Source organism: Pinus tabuliformis, chromosome X (genome assembly GCF_031772625.1).
Source record: "Pinus tabuliformis cultivar Carrire ecotype Pingquan chromosome X, CPIR1, whole genome shotgun sequence".
In the NCBI taxonomy this organism is placed as follows: Eukaryota; Viridiplantae; Streptophyta; class Pinopsida; order Pinales; family Pinaceae; genus Pinus; species Pinus tabuliformis.
Window position 1 is genome coordinate 238918509 of NC_142308.1, and position 16638 is coordinate 238935146.

Here is a 16638-nt window from a genome sequence, read left to right on the forward strand (position 1 = left end):
CTTTCATATTGAAGAAGAATCAAACTTTATAGTTGAAAACAAAAAACAATGAGTCGAACCTCTCTTTCAATACACTTTTCTACAATTAATAAAACAAATTCTAATGTTGTCATTTTATATTTGAAATCAATTAAACTTCATAGTTCAAAACATCTAACAAAAAAATTCAATGTGTTGAATATGAAAGAAGAAAAACAAAATATTGAATTTATTTGTACATCATATATATATATATATAATCCAGAAATTAAAAGTAAAAATATAACCCATTTAAACTACTGAAAGAATAATATCAAATCATTTTATGAGCATTTTCTATGTCAATCTTGTAATTCAAACATTACAAAAGTTTAGTTTACATTTGAAACAAAATCTATGATATTTTATAAACAGAAAAATCAATATCAATAATTTGTTCATCCATATATAGATTTTATTTTTTAAAATATTAAATCATCATTTTTATTCTGTTAAGAAATAACAACGATGTTTAGAAAAATAACTGTGAGCATATACCATTGAGTAAATACATAAAATTAAATCACCCAACCGCCTAGGGTATGTCTAAATAATCTGGAGATGAAGATTACATGTATCAACTATTCAATTTTTAGAGAATTTGTACAAAATTTAAATGACCTGTACAAACTTTACATGACTCCAGTGAGTCTGTAGAACCGAGAGATTAAATAAGTAAAAAGCATGGTAATTTGGTGTGGGGAAAACTTGTATGAATTTAATTGGTCAAATATCCACTTTAATGTAGGGAACTTTGAACATTTTTATATATGTCTCAAATAGTGGAAAATTTCCTATTGTAAGTGGCCAAATTATGCTTTTCCTTTTCTCTTGGCTGCATCAACCTCTGGGGCATCGTTCCAGACCTGACTAAAGGTGTGGGAAATGGAAGAGGGAGGCTAATCCTTTCTAGACCAAGTGGACAAATGTGGACCCCGATGGGAAAAGTGATAAATGGGGTTAAAATATGCGGAGGGGAGTGGTGTATATCGTGTGGGGAAGTGAGACCATGCAACCAAAATTGATATTTCCCATGTAGCGCGAGCCCTAATGCTAATAGCCAATAAAGGATATCCCACAAGACCATGATACAAGGCTAACCACCAAATTGGGCAAAGGAGACAATAGTACATACCTAGCCCACTCTTTTTGTTGAATCCCTCCACAAACCCATGCCGAAAAGTGTCATTGATAAGTAAAAAAAATCACTCAATTACACCAATGAAAATTCATACCTTCAAGGTCGGGAGACCCACCTTCAAACATACGTTCATAATAGATGGGCGAGGGACCACATGGTTGGCTCAGGTGGCGGAGATAGTTGTACATCGGTTTATCTGGTGGGTATAAGGGGTTATTGGCTTCCAACTGAGGAACATCTGGGAGAAATTTTTCCTCCAATGGATACCACCCACGAATGATGGGTAACATCCGGCTCCAACTCGAACATGAGCTTACATAAGAGTGCACGATTGTACTCAAATGGGAGTTCATGAGAACGCCAATAGTCTCTTTGGATCGTTGACCTGTTATTTGCATGTATCAACGACCAAGCACATGTGGCAGCATGTTTTTGTGATGTCTTATGATCACCCACGCTTCATATTAGGCCATCAAATCAATAAAAAAAAAAATTTATGCAATTTTAATCTAAATGCATCTAATCTATCATGATATCATATGATGCTAGTTCTAATGGTAAAATTAGCATGCAATGCATCCTACCTAACATGCATATTACATCATACATGTACTAAGTGTAATCATAGAGCCAATGCAACTAGGACATCACTAGATCAATATAAAAACATTTTTCCCAATGATTACTTATGTATCAAATTCAAGCACAATGACAGAAACAAATAATATGAAGGGTCTTAATCAAGGTTTTGATATACTCAAAGTCTTAGAGAGTTAAATGTTGCTCTATTAGAAAACCCAAAACTCGATCAAAAAATTTTAAGATTTTTTTTATCAAATAAACATATAAATGAAGAGGACGCCTTTGTTCTATGGTTGTTGTTCTCTATATCTTCATCATTGATGTTCCCTAATTTATCCAGTGATTCGATGCTAATTGAAGAGTTGCATGCTTAGATCCAAATTGAAGAGATGATCTTTTAGAAATCTTCTAAACTTTTAACATGACACAACCAACCATTCAACACATTGCAATTTATTAGTGAATAACTACAGAATTTATGTGGCACTCTAGTTACATTTTGAGAAAACTAGCACTAAGGTTAACCTAAATCTCATAAATAGTGTGTAATCTATTGAAGAAAATATCAATTCCCGCAAAATTTATATTTAATTTATTTGTAAAAAAACATTCTCTAATAAACCTCAAAAAATAAAGTCAAATTGACAATCACCACCACATTTAATTTGAAAAAGCTAAAGCAAGGCTTACGGTTCTAGTTTCAACATTACCCATTTAGCACTAATAATATCTCCACCATCAAGGCTATTACTTGCACACCTTTCAGTGATCATTCTGCAAGCCTCTGAAAAATCCGCCTATTTGGAAAGAGAATGAACTAATAGAATCTGTGTAGAAGGGGAGTTAGTGAGATCTCATGACCATTAAAATTTACTCACTAAATCTAGAGAAAGTTTTTGGGATCCATTACATGATAAACAAATATCTCTGAGCTAGTGAAATAAGCATGATAAATAAAGAGAAATTGATTCAAAGAAATATGAGGAATAGAAAATATCTTCTTTTATGGTGAAAAAGAGCATGGTGTGAAAGAGAAATTGAAGAGGAACCGTTACATAACTAGGCCACATTTACTAGAATGTAGGGTTGGAAACCTTTTCATTATACCTTTATACATTTCAGATTGTAAACAAACACAGACTCGTATTCATTTTAGAAGCACATTCCACACTAATTTTTTAAAATTATAAACTCCAGCTCTGGCCTCTCAAGTTTTGGTGTTTCGAATTCATTTGCAAAGAGTCCCACCCATGTTCATAGGTGGAGATAAATAAGAGGTATGTAATGGACATATACACATTCGTTTCACATGCACATTCCACACTAATATTTTAAAATTATAAACTCCCGCTCTGGCCTTTGAAATTTTGGTGTTTGGAATTGATTTGTAAAGAGTCCCACCTGTATTCCCGATCAAAAAAATTAATTAAAAAAATGATTAAAATAATCAATTCCAAATTAGAAAAATGAATAAATATTCCATTCCAATAAGCCAACGCCTATCAGCCTAAAAATAAATACTTTCCATTATAGGGCGAGGAGAGAAGTTAATCTCAAAAAAAGCTACTCCAGCCTGTTATCTCATTGCTTGAAACTATTGGTTGTCATCTTTAAACCTGCAACACCAAAAATTAATGAGAGCTCTTATCCAAAGTATTACAGTCCAAGTGTCAGAGTCGCATCCACTATATGTCCATTGAATCTAGACTACAGTGGTTATCCCCTTCGATTTGTTATACGCTTCATCGATCTTAACACTCCATCACTCGATTGCCTACTTCCTTGGTTGTTCGCTCCATCGTTCGCTCCCTTCACTCTGATGATTTCAATTGACACAACTTTTTCTGAGTGCAAGGTTCAAAGGGACAGATTTTTTTCAAAAGCCTATGAAAACATTTACTCGGCTGCATGCAGTGGAAGAATTGGAGGACGGGGGTTATTCTGCCAACTGATGGCAGAAGGAATGGATTCGCTTGCATATAGGTATGATATCGTCTTGTCTGAAAGTCCATCTACAGCAGCAATTATCTCTTCATAGTCCAACCAGTTGTCTGCTCTAAGTCATCGTGAGTTTGGTTTTAATCGAGAAAGATGCGTGCACCAACAATGAGGATGCCTTTTTGTATATGTAGGAATCCATATATAGGTTTTCAACATTAGCTGAAAGCTTGTGATTCTGCAAGGGATTTTTCATAGTAATCGTAACTTTAAAAATGAAAAGATTGGAGACTTGTGCAAATTATATTTTTGTTGCATCATGGTAAATAAATCCATTATGTTGTTTGCTTTACCACATTTTTACGATTTTCTGACATCCAATCCTCATTCAAAATGTGAATATATATAGGTTAATAGCTCTAGAATCTCTTCTGTGTCATTGTTGAAGTTGTAATTTCAATTGCAACATGCTTTACTTAAGAAAAATCATGCATTTTTCCTTCTGCGATGCAATCACATCGCAAATCGCATATTTTTACCTCTTGCCTCATTTTGTTCCCCTTTGTTTTCTGCGATTGCGATCTTGCGATGCGATGTGATCGCACATCACACATCGCAACTTGTGCCCTGTGTTTTCTCGCGATGCGACGTTGCAATGTGATATTATCGCAGATCGCAAATCGCGTCCGTGCCCTGTTGCCTCCGCTACATCCTATGTTTTTTCTGCGATTGCGATCCCGCGATGTGATCCGATTGCAGATCGCATATCGCACCCTTGTGTGTTAAGCCCTCGCTCCTGTCGACCGTCGATGCGATGTTGCGATGTGACCTGCTAGCTATCGTATATTGCACCTTTGCCAGTTTAATCTCCGCCGTCCATCTTTTTAATCCAATGGTCATTATTTATTCCCGCCTTGAACATGCCTCCGCCATACTGTCTTTACACCTTTACCTGTTTTTGTGTTCCCGAAGAAGAAAGAAGGCTTTGCGCCATAACTGCTCACCAACAGCATTAAAGAAGAAGAATGGCCAAGAACAAGAAGGACGCGCCTCGTGCAGGTAAGAGCATTGAAAGATTATGGGTTTCTTGTGTATTCCACTGCGTCCAGCTCCAGCAGGTCAACAGAGTACCAGAAAAGGCCAGTTTTGTCAGCAGACTGTATCAGAGGCCCATGTTAGATTGTAAATGTGGTTGGTGGCCATTTTTGACCCCTCCACGCATAACCTGGTAGATATAAAGTTTTAGTTTTTTCAGTTAGTAGAAAAATAGATAGAGAGTGAGAGAGGAATGTGAGGAAGCACAACAGTGCATCTGTAGCACGTAGCAGCGCATGAATGTAAAAGAAAGCCGCAGCAGCGAAATAGAAAATAGAGCAGACATAGCAGTGTGAATGTTTTTTTTGTAAATCCCTCTGTGAGAGAGGAAGAACCATATTTTGTAACAACAATTTTTTTTTAATGAATACAAGCTCTTTTATGTGTGAATGAAGATTCTGTCTTCTGCAAACAAGTTTTAATTTTTCCGCTGTGTAAAGATCCTGAAAAACAGAGCATTATTCTTTGTTCAGATTTTTGTTTGAAATTACCAGAAATTTCCAACATGGTATCAGAGCTTGTCCAGGCTCTTTGAAGGTGTCAAAGAAGCTGAAGGAAGGATTTCTTGTTGTAGCAGCTTCTCCAGCAGAGTGAAGACTCAGTCAAAAGAATCCAAGGTATTTCTCAAGTTTTTTTTGTGTTGTTGTTGAGAACAGCCAGTTATTTTAAATACATAGTCAAATATTTGAAGCATAGTTTAGAGTGCAAGAATGGCCAACACTAGTACCAGCAATAGCATGGGTATGCAGCTCCCACTATTTGATGGAAAAAATTATGACTATTGGGCAATAACAATGAAAGCCTTGTTTGCTTCCCAAGACTTATGGGAAATAGTTGAAGATGGTTTTAAAGAACCAACAGATGAAAATGAGTTTAATAATCTAACTCAGGCAAAGAAAGATCCGTTGAAGAGCTACAAGAAGAAGGATTCAAAAGCCCTCTTCTTCTTGTATCAAGCAGTGCATGGAAGCGTGTTTCCAAGGATAGCAGCAGCCAAGACATCCAAAGAAGCATGGCAAACTCTCAAGACAGCCTATCATGGCATGGAGAAAGTGAAGACAACAAAACTACAGTTGCTGAGGAGAGATTTTGAGAATCTATGCATGAAGGAGTCAGACAATATTGACTCATTCTTCACACATGTGATTGGTCTGGTCACACAAATAAGGTCTCATGGAGAAACTCTTGAAGAAAGGAGGATTGTGGAGAAACTATTGAGTGTCCTACCCTCAAAGTTCCATGCAATTGTCACCACCATAGAAGAGACAAAGGATCTCACAAACTTTTCAGTTGATGAACTACATGCATCACTGATAACACATGAGGAGAGGTTGAGTAGAAATGAAAACTCATCTCTAGAGCAAGCCTTCAAGATCCAGATGTCCTTTGGAGGAGGAAGAGGTCAAGGCAGAGGAAACAAGAGAGGAAGAGGCAGAAGCCAAAACAGAGGTGGAAGAAACAGTCCAGCAAATGCTCAAGGAAGAGGTAGCAATCCAAATCAGAACCAAGGCCAAGGAAGCAGCCAACAAAGTGGACAACATCATGCTCAAGGACAAAGGTATGAAAAATCCAATGTTCAATGTTATTATTGTAAAAAATATGGGCATTATGCCAATGAATGTAAGAAGAAGCAACATGATATGAATAATAGATCTAGTGAAAATATCACTAGAGAAAATATCGGCCAAGATAATGTGCTTTTAGCTTGTAATATGATTGAAACAAACAGTGATGATATATGGTTTCTAGACTCCGGTTGCAGCAACCATATGACAGGAAACATAGCCCTGTTTTCTGCTCTAATCAGAGTGTGAAGTCACAAGTCACACTTGGGACTGATAGTAAAATTTCTGTTATGGGAAAAGGAGAAGTAAAAATATTTACAAAGAAATGTGAAAAGAAAACCATAGCAGATGTCTATTATGTTCCTGGAATGAAGTGTAACCTCTTGAGTATTGGACAACTTGTTCAAAAGGGTTACAATGTTTTCTTTGAGAATGATGTATGCACCATCATGGATAGAGCACCTAGTAAACGATGCATTGCTAAAGTGAAGATAATGAGGAACAAGATATTCCCTCTCAGAATAAGGGCAGATTTGAAAAGCGAAGAAGTAATTGTAGCAGTTACCCAAGAGGCTTTCCAAAGCGTACCAAAAGATGAAAATTGGTTGTGGCACTTGAGATTTGGACATCTCAACTTTGGAGGTCTTAATTTGTTGAGTATAAAAGGAATGGTAAAAGGATTACCATTGATAGAGAAACCGGGCAGCCTTTGTGAAGGTTGTATCTTGGGGAAACAACATAGAGAATGTTTTCCATCTGGGAAAAGCATAAGGACAAAGGCACCCTTAGAGATTGTCCACTCAGACTTATGTGGACCGATGCAAACTCCATCACTAGCAGGCAGCCAATATTTTCTAACATTCATTGATGATTTCGATAGAAAGACTTGGGTTTATTTCCTGAAGAACAAAAGTGAAGTGTTTGAAAATTTTCGAAATTTCAAAGCACTTGTAGAAAATCAAAGCGGGCTGCATATCAAAGTTCTAAGAACTGACAAAGGAGGTGAGTATATCTCCAAAGAATTCCTACAGTTTTGTAGAGAAAATGGAATACACAAACAGTTTACCACAAGGTACACTCCGCAGCAAAATGGAGTAGCTAAAAGGAAGAATAGGACCATCATGGATATGGCGAGGAGTATGCTAAAGGCAAAGGATTTTCCAAATGATTATTGGGCTGAAGCTGTACACTGTGCAGTATATATCTTGAATAGATGTCCTACAAAAGCAGTGATGAATAGAGTGCCGAAAGAAGCATGGAGTGCGAGAAAGCAAGGAGTCACCCACATGAAAGTTTTTGGATGTGTGGCTTATGCACACATTCTAGATCAGCTAAGGAAGAAGTTGGACAGCAAAGGGGAGAAATGTATTTTCATTGGATATAGTGAGGAATCCAAGGCTTACAGGTTGTATATCCCATCTACCAAGAAGTTTTTGTGAGCAGAGATGTTCAGTTCATTGAGGAGGAAGCTTGGTATGTAAGCATAGAGAAAACAGTGAATGTTAAAAACTGTTTGTCTCATGATGAAGATGATGAGGAGATGGCTGAAATACATCCCCAAATAGCAGCGCTAACACAAGGATAGCAAGAGACACCCTTGAGGAGAAATGGAAGTGCTTCTCCAAGCACACCACAAGGAGGAAATTCAAGTGCGTCTTCAAGCACGTGCACACCAAACGAAAGAGGTAAGAAGTTCAGAAATTTAAGTGAAATTTATGAACAAGAGGTAGCAAATGAAGGAATGAATTCTTTGTTTGCATTATATTGTCATGTTGATGACCCTCTTCATTTCGAAAATGCTATTAAGGATAAGAAATGGATAGAAGCTATGGATGAGGAGATTAATGCCATAGAAAGAAACAAGACATGGGACTTGGTTGAACTACCAAAAGGTAAGGAAGCCATTGGAGTTAAATGGGTCTACAAGACCAAGAGTAATGCTGAAGGCAAAATAGAACGACACAAGGCAAGACTTGTTGTCAAAGGATACAAGCAGCAGTATGGGAGAGACTATGAGGAAACTTTCGCACTGTTTGCTAGAATGGAAACCGTGAGAGCAGTGCTGTCCATAGTAGCACAAAACAAGTGGAAAGTTTACCAAATGGACGTGAAGTCAGCATTCTTGAATAGAGTGTTAAAGGAACAGGTTTACACTGAACAACCTCGAGGCTATGAAAAGAAAGGCGAAGAGCACAAAGTGTGCAGATTGAAGAAAGCTCGTTATGGGTTGAAGCAAGCACCAAGAGCATGGTATAGTAGGATAGATTCCTATCTACTGGAAAATGGATTTGATAAGTGTGAGGGAGAACCCACCCTCTACATCAAAGAAAAGGATGGTAACTTACTAATTGTTGTGTTATATGTTGATGATATTGTTTTCACAGCTAATGATGATTACCTTATTGAAAACTTCAAAACAAACATGAAAGAAGAATTTGAAATGACTGACATGGGTTTGCTGAGATACTTCTTAGGAATAGAAGTAGAACAAAATGGAAATGGGATTTTTATCTGACAAGCGAAATATGTTAATGAAGTTTTGGAAAGATTTAACATGTAGGACAGCAAGGCAGCAATCACTCCCACAGTGTTGGGATTAAAACTCAGCAAAGAGGACAACAACAAGGATTTTGATCCTAATTTGTACAAGAGCATAGTTGGCAGCTTCATGTATTTGACTGCAACTAGGCCAGATATAATGTTTGTTGTTAGTTTGATTTCCAGATTCATGGAGAGGCCAAAAGAAGCACAATGGCAGGCAGCAAAAAGAATTCTGAGGTATGTAAAAGGTACTAAGAGATTTGGTATTTTATATATTGTTTCAGAATGTTCAGATTTAATTGGATACACTGATAGTGATTGGGCTAGAAGTGTAGATGATCGGAAAAGCACTTCCGATTATGTTTTTCACATGGGTTCAGGAGCCATTTCATGGGCTTCTAAAAAACAACCTATTGTAGTGTTGTCTACAGCAGAGGTAGAATATGTGGCAGCTACAGTAGCAGCATGTCAAGCAGTTTGGATGAGAAGGATGCTAAGGAGCTTATGCCAAGAGTAAGCAAAAGCAACAGTAATCCTTTGTGACAATAGCTCAGCTATTTCCTTATCCAAGAATTATGTGTTTCATAAGAGAACGAAGCACATTGATACAAGGTTTCACTACATCAGAGAGTTGGTAAACAATGGAGAAATTGTTTTACAACATTGCAGAACTCAGGAGCAGATCGCAGATATTCTGACCAAACCATTGGGACAGAAAAGTTATGAGTCTTTGAGGAAGAGTCTGGGTATGACTGGTAACCCAACAGTTGAAATTAAAGGGGAGTGTTGAAGTTGTAATTTCAACTGCAGCATGCTTTACTTTAGAAAAATCATGCAGTTTTCCTTCTGCGATGCGATCATATCACAAATCGCATCTTTTTACCTCTTGCCTCATTTTGTTCCCCTTTGTTTTCTACGATTGCAATCTTGCGATGCGATACAATCGCAGATCGCACATCACAACTTGCACCCTGTGTCTTCTCGCGATGTGACGTTGCGATGCGATATTATCGCAGATCGCAAATCGCGTCTGTGCCCTGTTGCCTCCACTATGTCCTCTGTTTTTTCTGCGATTGCGATCCCATGATGCGATCCGATCGCAGATCGCATATCGCACCCTTGTGTGTTAAGCCCTCACTCCTGTCGACCGCCGATGCGATGTTGCGATGTGACCTGCTAGCTATTGCATATCGCACCTTCGCCAGTTTAATCTCCGTCGTCCATCTTTTTAATCCAATGGCCATTATTTATTCCCGCCTTGAACACGCCTCCGCCATATTGTCTTTACGGCTTTACCTGTTTTTGTGTTCCCGAAGAAGAAAGAAGGCTTTGCGCCATAACTGCTCACCAACAACATTAAAGAAGAAGAATGGATGAGAACAACACTACAACAAAATAGGAAATTTGCACCAGATTTTAGTGCAATTTTTTCAATATTGGGATGAGCAGCTTGGCGCTAAATCTGGCTCTATTGTACAATTTTTAAAGCATCCTTTTTTGCACCAAATTTTGCATCTTTTTTACGCCAAATTTTCCATCATTTTTTGCATCATATTTTGCACCAAGATTTTCATTTGGTTTTACAATAGGTTTTGCTTCTAGTTTTGTGCCATTTTTTGCATCTATTTTTGCATCATTTTTTGCTTCCTCTTTTGTGGCATTCTTTGCTTCTAGTTTTGTGTCATAATTTGCATTGATTTTTACACCATCTTTTGCATCTGATTTAGTGCCTTTTTTTACATCCAGTTTGTGCCAATTTTTGCATATGGTCTTATGCCATTTTTTGCTTCTAATTTTGTACTTATTTTTACATCTATTTTTGTGCCATTTTTTCTCCATTTTTTTACACCATTTTTTCCATCCAATTTTGCACCATATGTTGAATATGATTTAGTGTCAAATTTTGCATGCATTTTGCACAATTTTTTGCATCCACTTTTGCATTTTATTTATCTCCCTTTTTTGCATCCTATTTTGCACCATATTCTGCATTTAATTTTGCATCATTTGTTTCATCCAATTTAGCATCATTTTTAACACCATTTATTGCATCCAATTTTGCATCCTTTTGAGCATCTAAATTTCCATCCTATGTTGAACCATATGTTGCATCCACCTTTGCATCCCATTTTGTGTCTATTGTTACGTTCAATTTTGAGCCATTTTTTTCGTCTACTTTTGCATTTGTTTTTGCACCAAGTTTTGAATGATTTGTTGCACCTCATTTTACATCCAATGTTGCATCTCAATTTGCATCCAAATTTGAGCCATTTTTATGCCCATTTGTGCACCATTTTTCTTCTTTTGTGTCCAATTTTGCACCATTTTTTATGTCCAAATTTGCATCCTTTTTGGTATCTAATTTTTCATCCTTTTTGGCTTCCAAATTTGCATCCTTTTTTCTACCACATTTTGTGTCCACATTTGCATCTCATTTTGCACCTAGATTTTAGTTTGAATTTTCATCTAGTTATGCATCATTTTTGACATCCTTGGTTTCACCCTTTTTTAGTCCCATTTTGCATCTTGTTTTGTGTCTTTTCTTACATCCTTTTTTCATCCTAATTTTACACCATTCTTTGAATCCTCATTTTGGTGTCCATTTTTGCATCCTTGTTTGTGCCCAATTCGGTATCCTTTCATATGCCCTATTTTGTTCCCTTCTTTGTGTCTAGTGTTGCACCATTTTTTATTTTACTTTAAAACCATTTTCGTGTCATTGTTTGCATCTTGTTTTGATGGCTAGTTTAACATCCAATTCTACTCCCAATTTTGCATCCATGGTTAAATCCACTTTTGGCTTCTTGTTTAGAGTTTTACTTTTATTTCCATTTATGACCCCCTCTATGGGTTATTTTTACTAAGTTCATTTACATAGTGAAATATATTAAAGTTTCTAAATATCATTTTGCTGTAGGATTTAATGCGAGGTTAGATGAAAATAAAACCCTCTCAGTTTATCCCGGAAACCTAGGACAAACCAATTAAGAGAAAGGTTGTTCTAAGGCTTAGGATTCTTAGTATATCAAGATGTAGAGTATAGATTAAGAAAAAGAGAATGAATTCTTGTGAGTCCTTGCATGCATGTCTTCTTGGAGTTTTTAGTATTGCTAGGAAGCGCTCCTAGCTAGCTCCAAAGCTTGATCCTACACATAAGAGAGAGAATAAAGCATCCTTCATAGCATAATATATTGATAATCGAAACTATCATAAACATATAAATATTATTGAATAAATAAATACAAACCAAAATTCCATACATCCATTAGTTAAATAGAAGAAGTAAAGAATGAATAGAAACATATGGAAGGAAGAACAACTAATCTATATGAATAAAGGAGTTGGAGGAAAGTTACAACAATCAAATGTAGTTGCAGCAGCACCTCCACCAACTCATAGCTCCAAAACTCTCCCTCTGAAGATAGATCTCAGCAGCGTGACAATACAAGAATTCCCATCATTTTTTCAATGGCCAAGCCTCCAGTATATAGGAAAGTGAAGGCTATGAAGATTTCCCAAATTCCTCATTAGTTCAATTTGGGAAAAATATTTTGGGTGAATAATGTTTCCTCATATAAAAATTGCCTTTTCCACATTTTAGATGCTTTTGTGCTTAGAAAAAAGCTTCCTGATGCTTTATGGCTCTTTCTCGCTTTTGTATGCTTTTATTTTTTAGGAAAAAGCTAAAGATGAGGATAAAGAGATCACATTCCACCATATGAGTTTCTTAACGTGAACAAGAGTGTCAAATTCAAATTCTAGTTTGCTTATGTTTTAGTTTTTTTTTTTAATATATATTTAGTTTTAGTATTTTTTTATTTTCTAAAAAATATATATTTAGTTTTTGGTATTTTTTTTCTATAAGAAAAATTATATTTTGTTTTTATAAAAATGGATTTTAAACATTCCATTCATGCTAAATTTGTGATTTTATGATAGGATTTTAAATTATATATAAAAAAGTAACTCAATGCCATGTGTTGTGTCATTGACATGGGTGTTATACATCTCTTCCTTGCTAAGTTATAGAATGTGCTTGGGTTTTCTTAATGTAATAAAACTAATTATGTTCTTCATGATATCTTGAAATGTTAATCTTGAACCAGGCTAAAAAAACAATAAAGTTAAAATAGGTTTTCCTTTGTCCTTTGTAGATATTTGTCCCCATTAATCTTGATCTTAATAGATTAATTGTCTTATGGTGGCCTTGAGTGGTCACTTCCATTAGTTGCATGCTTTATAGTTTTCTATTAGTGACATTTTTTAGGCTTGATAATATGTTATTTAATTTATAAAAATGTGTTATTGTCCGTATTATTGTTAAATATGTTGGTTTTTGAGCATGTTTTAGCAAAATGTTCCCAAAATGTTTATAGATTGTATTTATAATGCAATGATTCATTGCTTGATGAAATTGTTTTGGATATTTTTTTTAATGATTCATTGATTGATGAAATTGTTATGGATATTTTTTTCTAGTATATTAAATTGTATGTGATGAAGTCAAAAGTCACCTCTTTTTTAGATTTTCATTGGTCAATTTCCCTTAAGGCCATCAAGTTCACCATTTGGTCCCAGGTTAAGGAAATATAGGAGTCATGAAGTGGAATTGTCCAAGCACTTAAATCTTGAGACATGTTTTTTTTTAGTCACATTATACTTTCTTTCTATGTAAATTCTTGATGAAAATAGTCTCATGGAACATGAGGGGCCTCAATAGTAAAGGAAAACAAAAACTCCTAAAAAGAAAAATGGTACGCAAAGCACCCATCAATAATGTTGATATAAGAAGCAAAAATATTAAGTGAGGTTCTACCTCATATAATTAGAAAATGGGGGAGGAATTTCCAAGTAGTAGTGATTGATGCTTAGAGATACTTGGGTGGAATGGTTATTATTTGAAATGATCAAGACATCAAGGTTACTAATATGTTTACCTCTTTTCGCATTATGACAATACAATTTTAGTTAATTGACATCGAGGACTACTACCATGTATCCAATGTCTATGACTCCAATATCGCAAATCGAAAACCTCTATTTCTCAATTCTATTTCTAGCACAAGTAATTTATACTCCCCATCTCCATGGATTATTGGGAGTGACTTCAATATTATCAAGTGTCTCGAGGAAAAGAAAGGATGAATCGCAATGTTTAACAAGATATTTTGTAAGTTATACCATTAAAGCCACAAAGTAGTGTCCATTAAAGTTGTCAAGCAATGAGTCTCCGACCCACACATGTGGATCAATGAGATGTAATACATGTGTGTGTGGTGACTAACTTAATACACCACTCTAATAACTCCACAAACTTGTGTATTTCACTCCGTCAAATAAATTGACAGTAGTGTGACATAAGTAAACCAAGAGTAGACATGAAAGCCTTAGGCAACAAACATTCCTTACATCCTCAATTAGGTGCTTAAATGATGAAGTGAAAATGCAAGGAGAAAAGAGGAATTCATTATTTAACCATCACAAACATGTGATCAAGTGTGACTAGGAGTGTATATATTCATATATTTTCCAAAGAGGGAGTGAATACATGAGTTACCATTCATTGGCCCTTATTTTTCTTTTTTTTTCATTTTCTTAAATATAGGACTTAGGGAATAAGGTTTTCATAAGTTTGGCACAACTCGTAGATATAAGATTTACATGAATTTTCACTTCAACCTTAGAGTTTAGACTTAGATAAATCAATATAGTGTACCTTTAATGATTTTGGCCTTCACCTTTTGATTTTATTTCATCACAAATGACAAAAGGGGAAATATTTTGCCACAAATCTATGAATGCTTAATCATAAAGGCATTATGTGATGAAAAAAAATTAATGATGTTATTCTCTATGAAAATGATGGGTATTCTTGAGAAAATCTTATGCTTGTGGATGTCTCCTCTCTGGTTGAGAGGGAGTGAGGGTAGATAACATATTATCCATGTGTCATGTACTATGGCCAGGACTAACAATCGTAAGCCTAGTAAAGACACTAGTAGGGAGAATGGTGGATTGGATAAACATCTGGGACCAATATTCTTTGAGAATTTGGACTTTGACTAGGAATAATCGCCATAAGTCAAGTACATTAATCCAAGATAAGAATAGTCACGAGGATTGACATTTCCTGGTGTCAAATATTATGATAGTGGATTAGGAAATGATCATGTGAGTACATACCTGGTGAGCATCCTGGTGGGGTAAGTGCTTAGCGAGGCAGTGGTGTCCAAATTTATACGTCCCAACATTGTGCTCTGATCTAATGGAGAGATAAACTTGTTAGTCAAGGCCTTACTATTTTGACAATGTTGGCTATGAGGATGTAAATCATCATTGGTGGTTATCAATCTAGATCCCTTCTTATATGAATATTTCAACTTGAGAGTACTTTTTTGTCTCATTATGAGTACCTCCCTAGTTTAGAGGGAGGGTAATCGTCTTCATTATCGCCATCATCACCACCATCAATGTCATCATTTCATTATCGTCATAATCACCATTCATGTCTTCATCATCATCATCATCATGATTATGGATATTGTCATCATTTTTTCATAATTATAGGCATCATAAGAAATATCATCAACATAAAAAATGTTACGACTGTTCGAAAAGGGTTGTTAGGACACATGATATATGCAAGAAAACTAACAACTTTATTTTTTAGAGATGATTGATGATCATCGTCATTACTACCATTATCATCGTCATTATAATTGTCATCATCCCCATCATTATAACTAATATAATTTTTATCATAATTGCTGTCATCTTCATCATGAACATCATAATCATCATTCATTCCATTATTGTTCTTGATGATGACGAAGATGTAAATAATGATAGTGATGATCAGATGATGATGACTTGGAAGATGACGCCAAAGATAATTATTATGATTTTGAGTCTTGACCATGACAACATTTAAAAATTGGGAAGAATGGCCAAGGTCATTAGTATCATCATCATCATCATTGTCATTGTAACTCTCATCGTCTTTATCATCATTGTCATTATCATAACAATCACAATTCATGTCATCGTCATCATCTTCATTATCATCATCGTTATAATTATTGACATTGTCATCAGTTGTTCATAATTTTCAATGTCATAAGAAATATCATCAATGCAAAAAATATGATGTGTGTTGGAAAAAGGATGCAAAAGTGAACAAAAAAAATGGGGGTAAAAATAGATGTAAATTTGGATGAAGAGTGGACACAACATGAGTAGATGCAGAACAAGATAGAAAAATTGACACAAAAGTGGATGAAAAAATAGATGCAATAGTTGATGCAAACTTGAACACAAAATAGGATTCAAACATGGATGAAAAAGTGGAAGAAAACATGGGCACGATAGTAGGCATAAAACTTAGCATGAATTGTGGTGAAACAAATGTGGATACTACAATGAATGTAAAAAAAAAAGACACAAACTTGAATGCAAAAAGGAGGAAAAATTGGATGAAAAAAGGGATGTAAACATGGGTGCAATAGTGAACACAAAATTAGTTGCAAAATTGGACGAATCAAAAGTGGATGTAAAAGTAGATTCGAAATGGGATGCAAAAAACATAAACAATATTTGATGCAAACTTGGACACAAAAGAGGATACAAATGTGGATGCAATAGTGGAAGAAAATGTGGGTTGCAACGATAGGCATAAGATATGGCACAAATCATAGCACAAAAAAAGTGGATGTAATAATAGACAAAAAAAAGATGCAAACTTAGATGCAAGACAAGATG